This window comes from Falco rusticolus, chromosome 3 (assembly GCF_015220075.1).
Source record: "Falco rusticolus isolate bFalRus1 chromosome 3, bFalRus1.pri, whole genome shotgun sequence".
Lineage (NCBI taxonomy): Eukaryota > Metazoa > Chordata > Aves > Falconiformes > Falconidae > Falco > Falco rusticolus.
This window is the reverse complement of record NC_051189.1, coordinates 11,263,768-11,276,847: the sequence shown is the minus strand read 5'-3', so window position 1 is coordinate 11,276,847 and position 13,080 is coordinate 11,263,768.

Genomic DNA, 13,080 nt, shown 5'->3' with positions numbered 1-13,080 from the left:
GCACGTGGAGGTGGGTAGAACCAGGTAAGATCAAGTTTCTGTATTTGTTTAAACCAGCTTCAGGTATTGTGGTGTTTTTGTCAACACCACTGGAAAAACTTCCGAATTTATTTCTGAAATTAAATCTTGATGGGGCTTATATTGGAGATTAACAGGTAGGTTTTGCATCTGTAGAGGTTGTACTTCCAGTACTTCTTGCACATTCCCGTCTGGCCAAACAATCAAGGCAAAAGGCTTTTTCTGTGTGCACTGAGATGCGAGAGCATATGATCTCTCATCACTGCAAAGGAGCTAGTGCTTGCTCTTCACTCTCCTTCCTGGCAAGCAAAGGTTCATACTCAGCACCTCAGGCTTCATGTGCCTAGCGGTCACCTCAGCATTTCCCAAATAAATGCACTCAGTGGCCCTCTGTGCCATGCCGGAATGCTGAGCATCAGTACCAGCATGAGATCTGTTCTGCTGGCCTGCCACAGGGACTAAGAGCCTGATGTGCAGGAACAGGAGAATATGCTGCTCTCATGATGTCTTTGTCCTCAGATCAGGAACACTTACCATCTCCCCGAAATCACTTCCCTTAGCCTTATCCAAAAAGTTTCATGGGAATGGGAGCGGAGGGGCAGTTGGAGTTACTGAGGAGAGCACTCTGATCTCCTCCCTTTTCCCTAGCAGTGTCAGGAGAGCCAGCACCAAGCCTGCTAATAATAAACTCCCATCGGCAAATCTGTGCCTTCCAGTAACAGAAGCCATTACGAACCCTGGTATTAGAGAAGAGCACCGAGCGTCCTGTTTTCCCTACTAGTTGTAGGTTAAAATGATGAAATGTGCTAGAGATGCATCTGAGGTTTAGTACATGAACTCTTCGAGCTATCTTCAGGAAAGAAGGTACTCATGATGTCTTCATTGTCTAATTGTTGAGAGCAGTAATCTGAAAGCTGCTTTTTTTAGTGAGTTTTCTGCTTAACATGTGTGTGGGGATGTTCAGCCTGGAGAAAAGGAGGCTCAGGGGAGACCTTACTGCTCTCTACAACTATCTGAAAGGAGGTTGTAGCAGGATGGGTGTTGCTGTCCTCTCCCAAGTAACAAGTAACAGGATGAGAAGAAAATGCCTCAGATTGTGCCAGGGGAGGTTTAGATTGGATATTAGGAAAAATTTCTTCACTGAAAGGGTGGTCAGGCACTGGAACAGGCTGCCCGGGGAGGTGGTGGAATCACCATCCCTGGAGGTGTTTTTAAAAAACACATAGATGTGGTGCTCAGGGACATGGTTTAGTGATGGACCTGGCAGTCCTGGCTTAACGGTTGGACTTGATCTCAAAGGTCTATGATTCTGCTCTTGACTGCTGGAGAGACTCTTCATCCTTGTTTGAGGAAGTGAGGTATTTGAAACTGTATTGGTTGCAGCAGATGTAGCTTCAGATTCCATCATGGTGCCTGTGGTAATGTACTGGTTCTTACTGCTTGAAATTTCTGGGTTTCTGAAGGAAAACACACTCCACCCAAAGAGGATGAATATATTGAGCTACGAAAAGGATGAAACCTTAACAGCAAAGCAACACTTTAATCTTTACAAACTCAATTTCCAGCCTCCCAAAGATATTCTGTCCGTTACTGCCCCAGCGTATTCTCCTCTGTCATACTAAATGGCCTTCCTGATGAACCGATCTCATGGAAGAGAAGTCTACTGAGGATTACTTAATTATTGTTTTACAATGGCACGAAGTCATAACTTTGTGTAGCAACAGGCTGTGCAGTTGAACTCTATACTGTGTGAAGAACCCACTGACATCTTCCTCTGAGGTCTCTGAAGCTTTGTGTAAAAGGCAATGAGCAGTTCCTCTCCCCAACTTTTGTCCCTTACCTTTGCTTTTACAGTCTTCTACCTCACTTTTATTTTGGTCACCTGTTTACCAGGCTAAAGAATACTAGCCTGTTATTCTTCATGGGGAAACTATTTACCATCTTAATTGCCTTCCTCTGAACCTTCCCCAAGTTCTTCCAAGCTGTGTATTTTCTGTGATGGGAGGAGGCAAAGCTCACACAATATTCATGATATAGGTGCATCATGAGTTACACAGCTCTAAAACAGCACTTTGTTCTCTGTTCCTTTTCTAAAAATTCCAAGAGTTCACCTTGCTTTGACTTCTTTTGAGCTGATAATTCTTAGAATATTAAATCTTGAGTTCGTGTTTCCAAGTTGAGCGTCAGTGGTCGATTTAGAGCCCATGATCATACATGGAAAACCTGGATCCCCCTTTCAGCACAGACCCCATGAACATTCATTTTCTCTCATTTAATTTTTTTCAGCTGCTCTATTTTCCAGACAAACCTGAAGTCTGAACCATTACGATTGCCTTAGGGAGAGATTGTTCTGCTGAAACCACGCATGGAGATCTCTTATATTAAACAAATAGAAGCTGACTACTGCTAGCCTTCATTTCACTACTCAGATAGTCAGCATAGCTCCCCTGACTTTTTCAAGAACTGCTTTTGCGGTTTTCTTGCCAGCTCCTGGAACCATCAAACTCTTTCCTCTCACCCTGAGGAAGGAAATTGTAACCTGCCTTGGACTTGATTAGGCTGAAACTCTTCACTTCCAACTTAAATTTCAGGCACTGATTTTAGTGACCACCCTCACTTCAACAAAAGGATTTACTTGTGTCAAGCAGGAGGCTCGTTCCCACACCAAAATCACACGTCAGGAGTATCTCCAACGATTACTTGCAGAAATTTCATATCAAGCTTCCTGAAGACTCACCTGGCAGTAGTCACCACCAGGAATTCACTTGCACATCCTGAACTCGGCCTCTACAAGGGTTGGCTATCCCAAGCGTTACTCTCAAATACTGAGGAAGAGCTGAAAGTTTGCCCTGTTGTACTGTTGGGAATCTGCCTAATCCCTTCTGGTCAAATAGCAATGAACATCACTTATCTTGCCTGTTTTTAGACAGCTTGCCTGTGTGTTGCTGAAGACCATGTGATCGCTTGAGGTGAATGGTTCTTCAAGCTCTCAGACTTTCCCTTCAGTGATGCCAAGATCCACAGAGTGTTTGCAGAATGATGTCATTTAATTTGCCATCTCTCAAGACTGATGGTGAGAGTGTGCTTCCTTCTTTGGTGATGGAGCACTCTCCTGGGACTTGGAGGGTTCTGGACTCTTTGCTTGCCAGGAAAACTCAAAGCTGAGGATCTGAGCTTGTTACAGGAGTTAACGCCTCCATCAGTTCAGCTTTTGTTGCTGTTGTTGGAAGCTTTACATGCTAGTGGACAGTCCTGACTGGTTCACACTGACGGAAAAAGAATGTCATGATACATCATGAAGTATTAAGGGGAGGCTTTTAGGATGGGGTGTCCTGAGAATCAACTTGATTGCCACCAAAACATGCCTGAACATGAAAATTATTCACTGCTTTTGGAGTTTGATGGAAGCCTAAACTCATTTCTTTCAAGGCTCTTTCACAAAGACAGGGGGTAAATCTGGTGGTGATTGCTGCTTTTGTTGTGGTTAAGGGTTGTAGGTGATAACTGGGGATCTTGCCTCACTTTTCAGACCTGCTTGCAAAGAATGGAAAGCTTGCTGGTTTACTCCATCCTACAGGTTGGGTGTTAAATGGTTCTCAAGTCTAAAGTGAGTCTAGTCTTTGCCTTTTTGGATTAAGTACTAATTTTTTTGCTGATTTTTTTGCTTCATGTTTAGCTATTTGTTTCCTTTTCGAGGCCTCCACCTGCTTATACTCTGTTACTTTTTCTCTATTTGATGAAGTGCAGATACAGTATAAATATGTGATGCACGATTAAGTATAAGATTGCAATAGGGGTCAGCACCTCCACTGGGGGAGTAATCTCCTTGCTGTAAGAGGCTCTCTGTCTTCTCTCATCCCACTCTCTAGGGAATTTCTGGGTATGAAAATACTGGCTGAATTCCTATTACACTGGTGGTCATGGTATGGATGAGGCAATCATCTGAGCTTGTAACAGCTTCACCTTTTGACAAACTTCCCCCCCCCCCCCCCCCCCCCCCCGGGGTATTTGAGAGATTAATAACTGTTTCCTCTAATGTTGTTTTCTTCCAGGTAATTTAATGGGTTTTTTAAAAGAGTTTATGCCGGGCCAATAGCCATGTGTTTCTGCCAGAAGTCAAGAAATCAATGTCATTGTTTTCTTTTCCACCTAGCACATCTCTGCGGTCGAGAGGTTGCTTCATAGCTCACAGAAAACTTCAGCTTTGTCCTTTGTTCTGCAGAAAATCAAACCTTCCAGGGCAATCTTCATACATGGTAGCTGTCAAAACTAAATGATCTAATGGTGTGACCCTGGGGAATTAATCTCACTGGTTACCTGGCAGTTGCAGGACCTGGTAACAGCATGAGCTTGTTCTGCCTGGTGTCTTGGAGAAGCCAAGGGTCCCATGCCCAATTTAAGACAGTCAGCAATTCAAAAAGTACATAGGGAGGCCAAGACAGATGGAGATTGGGGAGAAATGAGACTACAGAGAGAAACAAGGGAAAAATGGAAGGCAAACACAGAAAAGAGGTGGCTTGCCCATGTTTTACTAGGATGCCAATGATAATTTACCCCCCTTAGGAGTAGGCACGGACAATGCTTGACTTTAACTGTGCATCTGATCCCTGCCCCCACCTCACAGTCTGACCGAGGGAAGGATGGTGCACCCACAGAAACCGTGACACGGCTGCCTGTGTCTGTTCTGCTTTTTGGTATGGAGCTTTACAACCAGTATCTGAAGTTAATGTCTCTTTCTCCACGTTGATACCGTGCTATTTACTGCCGCTTTGTACTGGCTGTAAGTTGCCTGTTGCTAGACCATGGCTGGCTTTAGAGAGTGCACTGCCATCCAGCAGTTCAGCCACGAGAAATACGTTGCAGCCAACCTTCAACATCTCTGGAGCAGGATGGGAGAAATGCTGAAGAGGATGATAATCCCTGGAGATGGGAAAGAGGAGGATTGGCTTGGAAACATGTTCAAATATGCAAAATAGTAATCAAGATTTTTACTCTAAAAAGTATTTCCAGTAATTTATGATCAACTAATGGATCTAGTGGAGGCAGGATAAGAGTATACTGGGAATAGATGGCATCCTTTCAAAATAATCTGCTGTGCAAGTTAAAAGCATTCCCCTAGAAGTATCTGCTGCTTGTCTTGGAAGCTAATATTCCAAAGAGACTGCAGAGATAAAGTTCAGAGAAACAAAAATATTTGGTATTTAATAAAGATATTATAAGTAACTTTGAGTAAGAATGTTCTGGGATAGTCAGTACATGGCTGATAGGACTATGATTCCTTTTCATCCTCCGAATGGATGGGCAGGGGTGGCATTTGTTTGTGAAAGCAAACATCTGTTCCTGTTTGCATGCTGTGACTTTTCCAGTTGTGCGTGGTTAGGTAAGTAATGCAGGTGCTTGATCAAAGCTGAATCTTCCTCTTGAGTCTGTAACGTTTGGTTTGACAAATAATCAGGAAACTTAACTATTCTCTGCTAGTCAACTGTAAGAGTTGAGAGGGGTAACCTTCTACAAGGCCTAAAAACCATCTGTCGGTTTGAAAAAAATAAAGAGGAAATGGTAATGCTCTTTTCCATTAGTTCAGATGTGAACTGTTCTCTACTTCAGTGTGCCACGGAAACTCTTTATGTGCTTTGCACATCTATTCCCGGATAACCTGAGTATTTTTTCTAACAGTCTTGCTTTTCTAGTTTATAATTTCTATCACACATCAGACCCTGTGTTAGCAAGCAAACATTGTGACAATCTGTCCATATTTGAAGTGTTTTGGGTTTGGGTTTTTTTTTTTTTTTTCCAGAAGAGAAGCATTGAAGCTACATGTGCATGCTGTGGAATCTAATAGCGTGAAAGCTGCAGCCGAAGTTGTAAAGTTGGGGTTTTTTTTCAGGACCTTGGTATTACTGTCTGATGTAATGCAGGATTTAATTTTCCATGGTTAAGTTGGCTTGATGTCAAATGTTGACTTCTTGCCCAAGTCAGGCAGAGAAATATCAACTTCTACCATGTTACTTGAGCTTCCACCTCTGTTGTATTTTAGAGGTGCAAGGAAAAAGCTTTCCCATTGGATAAAGGGGGGTATTAGATGAAGAATACATCTCTGTGTAAATGCTGGAGGTCTTCTAGAATGAAGTAGTATAAGGGTGGGTTGTCTTAAGTATCAACAGCTGTTGTATTTCTCTTTTATGCTGTGGTGTTGTCCTGGGGTATCTGCCACGCTGCCTTATTGCAGCTATTTTTTGTCATCAAGGTTTTTTTTTTGGTTTGGTTTGGGTTGGGTTTTTTTAGTAGCATTTTGAGTTATTTTGAGTTTCTCCAGCCACTGGAAGTGAAAATGATGTTATTTCATTGTAGAGAAGCGTTACACTGAAAGCCATTAGCTTTAGCAGGGATTGTTGTTCTAATCTTTCTGCTGGAGGACACCATCCCCAGAGCTCTGTTTGTACCACTCTGGGGAGCTCTGCTGGAGCTGGTGCCCCGAGATGTCTACTTGTATTTCTCCAGATTCTTCCCTTCTGTACATACTTACAGCTTTCCTAGACCAGGAAAGAGGTGAGAGGAAAGGCAAACGGGCTCTTTGCTAATTATGGAACAGTTAAAAAGGTCTTTCCTAGGTGCTCTTGGCCGTGGGGGACGTAGAAATGCTTGTGTCGGGAGAAAAAAAGGAGACACAAATGGCAAATCGTGAGAGCTGTGTGGGAATTCACGCTCTTCTGCTGACTGCCTGTCCTCAGTTCTGGTGGTGGGCGTGAAGAGGGGCAGGAGGGCTGTACGCACCACAAGGACACGGCTTTGTGTGCAAAGTACCCTGCCTTATGGACAAAGCACTCAGGTGTTGAGAGCAGCTTTGTTGAGAACAATCTGTATGCATGGAGAATCCAGCAGGTGAACAAGTTTTGTATAAAAATTTGTATGGACTAGTGTCGTCACCTTCGTGTTTTAAAGCAGACTGCATGTCCTGGCCTACCTTTGAGGTGACCAAGCAGCCATTACATCCTAAATCTGTCATGGCAATGGGCATGCTGCAGCTTCCAGTTTCTAGTCAGACAGTTGACTCCGCACTGTGGAGCTCCTATATAAAAAGCCAAAACTGCTTTAACTGTTGGTGACAGTGCTGCTTGCTTTAGCAAGGCTATCACAGCAGTCAGGCGATGGAGAAGACGGTAGCAGAGGTCTCTGCACTGTGAAATCCTGTCCTTGGTTCTGTTGAGGAAAATGGGAGGTATGGAAGCTAGCTAGCATGTATTTGCCATTCCCTCAGCCATACCCGGGCTGCTTTTTTTCAAATGTTTTGATTAATTCCATAAAAAAGACAAATCTAATGTTACATTTGGGGGCGGAGGGGTGCTTTCAAAAACGATGGGTGCATGTATGGAGACCCAGGCTGTTCAGTTTGCAAAACCTGCCACCATCAGCAGCCTTAACTTTGGCATTTTGGGCCTCCTACTAGTTTGACTATACAAATGTATCAGCTTCTGTTGAGCTGCTCATTTGCAGCTGACATAGCGCCGCTTAAAAGCGGTGGCTCGTTTCTGGCTGATCTCCATGCTGGACTTTATGACAGGTCTCTGTATTTGTTTATTGAGCACAAATTTTACTATTGGGTGTAGCTTTTTATGAAGTCCGTCTCCTGGAAATACTGCCAGTGGAAAGAAGTATAACTATATGATACTTACCTTACCATGAGGCTGTTGTAGTCTTACTGTTTGACTCACGGTAGTACAACTCATGCTAGTACATTTTGTGTTAGAAATAATACTTGAAGGTCAGTGGAGGAAGGACTGTGCCTGCGTTTGCTTGGAAAAAACAAATGTAGCAAAGCGTAAAGAATTGTCTGCTTGAGTTTTTGAACTTGTAATACACAGCTGATGGCAGAAGAGAGTTGTGTGTTTTACGATTGTTAGAACTAATTAAAAACTTTAACAAAATATATAAATCCAGCAACATTTTACTTGTATGACCTGTAGAGAAGTGCTCCAGCACCTTCCAGAGTAACTTCCAGTAGCTAGAGAAAGTGGCAGAATACCTCATCTGATTCAATTCTTTGAAATTTCCTGAAGATGAGGTGTCTCTGAAACATGAGGCACTTGTTAGCAGAAGAGACCCCAAGAGCAAGGCTCTTCAGCGCCTCAGAGCTGAGGATGATCTATATTTAACAGCAGCAACGGTTGTACATTCTGTTCCTCATTGGTTTCCTGCTGTGCCTCCAGCATGTGAGATCCCTTCCCTCACAAAAATGGAAGTTTAGGTGGTCTCCTTTTCATTTCTCCTCCCAATTTGTCATGCACTTATGCTCTAAGTGCTAAAACAAGTTTATGAAGATATGTGGAAACCATTTGAGCTTTTGAAACAAAACCTGTGACATGAGAATCCAATTACGTGACTGTATAGTTAATGATCCTTTTAAATGCAAAACTCCCCATAAAAATTTGGTGGCAGCTTTGAGTACCTTCAAACTGTCAAACTGAAGTGCCACAGAAAGTAGCTTTATTCTGATGTAATGTAAATCCAGATTGTTCGGAGGATATGATTAAATATAGAAGTAATTTTGAGGCAATAAAGACAGAATCCAAGATGCAGTCCTCCTCCTCCAAAACTTAGGAGGAAGTTCTTCTAGTGCTACTCAAAATCCACACCTTCCTTGTGTAAAATGGATGCAAGAGTCTGAAATGAAACACCAGCTCCTGACTCCTGTAACTTGTAGCAATGATGTTTGGAGACCAGCCTGCCGGGCATGGACCAGACCTTGAACCTAGGCTGCACAGGCTGCTTTGTGCATACCCACGGGTGGCAGCTGGGACCTCTGCACACCTGACGTGCTGAGGGAACAACCAGTCTTGCAGGGCCAGGGGGGTGTCTGGAAATCCTATAAACACCCAAAGCCAGAGACAAAATTCACTGAGACAAAATTTCTGTGGTGGAAGGTGGGTGCAGGGAAAAGTGTGTGTGTGTATGTATATATTTGAGAAGAAGCCACATGGGAACAGCCAGGAATTTTCATTTTTACCTTCTCAACACTGACTGTTTTTTAAAGAAAATTTATGTCATTTACTTGCCAGAAAAGTAGAAATCCTAATACTTGCAGTCTAAATAGAATGTTGAAGGCGATAAGATTGATTAAAAAAATAGAGAAAAAGAAATCATTGAATCCTTTGTGAGGAAGGTGCTGACATCCCTTGCAAACAGGAGAATTCTGCCTTTATTGTCAGTGACTGCAAAGGAGATGAGAGTGCTGCTTCTCTTCACAGCGGGTCTTGTGCGTTCAGCTGAAGAGTCTCCATCACCATGGTATTTTCACCATCTCTCAATTTTAATCATCAAGCTTTGCTTTACAGATGGAGAAAGCTTCTTACTTCCTTTCCCCTTTCTTTAACAGGTGGTAAAAGGATTTTCTGAGGATGCATAAGATTTTGGCAGCTGCAAAAATAGTTTCATCCTCTGAATTTCTGCCTCATATCCTAACTAGAAAAACTTAATGTCATCCTTCCTTTTGTGTTGTGAAATCTATAAAGTATAGCATATATTAGCTTAGCAGTAGGTTGTTTTGACCTGCTGAATGAAAAAGCACATACATTAGTTTCGGCTGTCAGCGTGGATGGTGATTCTGTTAGGAAATGGGGAAAAGGCAATGGAAAATAGAACCTTTGCAATTCAGAATGAGCAATCTGTTAGCTGCACAAAGCATCTTTCAGAAAAGAACATCTTCTGTTACTGTTTCTATTAATCTAAAAGTCATTTTGATCAATAAGGTGCATATGAAAAGGGTCATGTACATGCTCAAGCCCTTGCGTCTCCATACTTTTCCATCAGCATTGTTGCTTTTCTGTGTACAGGCTACTGCTTTCCCTTAACGACCTTGTTTTTTACATCTGTTTCACTTTCCTGCTTGTTGCAGACTTCCTCTGAAGAAACTTTGTTCTTTTCACTGATGGCATTTAATGTTTTGAATTGAGGTGACTCCTTCCTCCTAAAAGAAGTAGCTCCCTTCTTCCCCTTCATGATCCTGTTCTGCTGTTTCAGTACAAAACAAGCCGCCACTGATGACTTTTGCGGTTCTTCATGGAGCCAGCAGAAAGCGGCTCACTCCTTTTCCTTAAGAGGAGAAGCCCAGGGAAGGGGGTGCTCAGATCTGCAGATCTGTAGCCTCAGCGAGTCACAGCACCCAGGTCTTAAAATGCTTACTTTGAGTTGCTGCTGTCAAAAGTGCATAGCAAAACATAAATATTTAGTCACTATTCCAAAGCCAGACACTGACACTAGACACACAAAAAAAGAACAACCCACAACAAAAAAAACCCAACAAAACAACAAAACCCTAACTGCCTACAAATAAGCTGTGTCTTGTTTCTTCTGGCAGTAACATCTTACAGCCTGAAGGAGAAACAGCTGAGTTCCGAGTCTTTTCGTGTTCATTTCTAAAGACAAAGAAGCCATAATATTGGATCTTATTCTCAGTATGAAGTACCTGATTTACAAAGAATTATCCAAAAGCAAGGCCTGTCACAGATTTTTAGCAGGGATTCCTTTTCCCAAAGATGTTGATCTCCTGTGCCCAAGCTCAGGCACTAGGAGGAGGCAACTCTGCACCAACAGCTTGCTTGGTGCTTCTGAAATGCAAATCTATCCAGAAAGTGGATTGTATTGATGCTAGTCCCCTTACTAGTCTTCAGAAGGAAAAGGATAACATGTTGGCCCACCAAGTAGCCCTTTGTGCACCTGCATAGGACAGCACCTCTCCTGCTCCCAGCCGATCCAGCTGCAGCAGAAAGTTGCCAACGGTAAGAATAATTGTTCTTAAAAGGGTGATTTTCTTCTAGGTAACAGACAAGAGGGTAGGACAACTTGTTACAGCAGAACCAAAGTGACTACATGCAATCAGAACTTGGGGGTATTTGTCTCTGTAACCTCAGTCTGCTTCTGGGAGAAAGGGAGAAAGCAGGAAGAAAGGAAGAAGTTGGCTCTAGAGCTCAGTAATAGAGATGAAACTGCCCGCAACTCTGGGACACAGGCAGCCATCGCATCTCTAAAGCATTTGTGCTTAAAGCTTTCAGCTGGCTGGATGATGGTTGTGCCGTATCATGTTTCGGTTTCCCAACGGCTGTTGAAGACCAGCAGTTCTCCTATCATTGGCAAACAGGGAAACAAACGTGTTGAGCTGTGGTGAAGTCAAATGCAGACCTCATTTTGTACATCTCACAGAACCACAAGGGAATGTCGTGGGTAGGAGAGGCCGTCTGATAACGCCCACCACAGAAGCATGGGGGTGGACAAAGGAAATTTCCTCGTCAGCCTGTGAGTGCGATAAAGAGTGCAAACAGGCAGGAGTGCAAACACTAGCTACTTGGTAAAACATGGCTATTAGTTTGCAGACGATGTCAGCCCAGGTGGTCGCTGCCTCTGGCACACCAAACTCATCACCTTCCATTTTTAGGTTTGTCTATCTCTTCCCCCCATGACCTTGCAAAAAACTCGTGGCTGTTTCTACTTTAAAAAAAGGCACATGGTGTAGGGGGAGGAATTTTTTTTTTTTTTTTTTTTTTTTAGCTTAGTCCAGTTCCAAAGCTCAGCTGAGGTTTTCTTGCAAGGAAGGGGTGCAGAAGGTCCTAGTCTGTCTTGTTCTCCCTTTTGGAGTCCTTTTTGGCCTGTCACCTGATCCTGTTGGAGCAAAGATGGCATCACTTTCCAAAACTCCTCAAAGTTCCTAGATCACTACCACACAGAGTGTTCAGATGTCCCAGCATTTTCACCATGCCCTAAAGATGCTCACATGGCCGTGGAAGAAATGCAGAGCTCAGGCAAATGTTAATGCCCCAGCACAGCAGGGAAGTGAGGTAATCCATGCTCTTCCTGCTTAGATAAAGCCTAAAGAATTATTAAAGACTTATCCAGGTGAACCAGCTATGCTTGGTTGGGAAACATGGGTTAAAGAATGTGGAAAGTCCAAGAAAAGCAGATGAGTAGGGAGTGCTAGACATTCAGAACTGTTTCTGGCCACAGCAAACCAACCTACCAGGCAAAAGTGGGTTGAGAAGTCCAACAGAGTAACGTAAAAGGACGAAAGGGAATTCAATGCAGTGAAGACAGTTAATTTTCACTGCATAATTTAAACTAAACAGCTTACTTTTTTCCTTTATTAAAAAAAAAAAAACTAACCCAAAAACCCCCAACAAACCACAAACAAACAAATAACAATGATAAGCAAGTAAAGCAACAGAGGGCATGTGCAGTGTTTCTTTCTTCTCTCCTACTAATTTTCTTTCCAAATCTCCCCTTGGAGATGCACTGGTTCTGTAGCCAGCCCGCAATTTTTCCCCTCTCAGAACTATCTTGTTCTGCTAATGGAAACTGAACACAGACAAAAATATCCCATGCACGTATACATATAAATGTGTGCATAGCATGAGAGCATCCAAAGGCAGCAAAGACACCTAAAGACAGAAAATTCTTTATTGTTCCCCTCCTCCTTCCTCCACAGTAAATGGTGAAATAAGAAGTGTTTGCAGGCTTGTAGTCACGGGTCCCCAGCCTTGGACTGGAGCAGGGAGAGCAGATTTCACCTTCAGCTCCTGAGGTGAACAAACAGAAAGCATAATGTAATATAAGTAACGGCTATCCCCCCTCAACCCCACCTTTCCAAATTTCCTTTATTTTTGCTTTAGTAAATGCTCCTAATCCAAGGGTGATAATGGAGAAGTAGCATTTTAAAACTAGTTTAACAAAAATAATGTAATAAAAGATATAGAAAGGGAAATCAACATTCCAATGAAACAGAAATGTGAATCAGTAACCACACAAGTTCCAGCAATTTTTTTCAAAATCCATCTGTAACATGGAGCGACAGTCAACAGAAGAGGAATCTGGCAGGGCAAATGGTTGCTTCTGCCTCTGAAACAAGAACTTGTGGGTATTTTCAGAGCGGGAGTCTGAATTTAGTGAACTTGTAAGCTATGGTATTGGGATATATCTTCCAAAAGTGTAATTAAGAAGCAATTAGTAGTCTTAGACTGTAGAGAAACCGCTGGTCTCATTTAACTTAAAATGATGAGTGAGGAGGGGAAAGCAAAG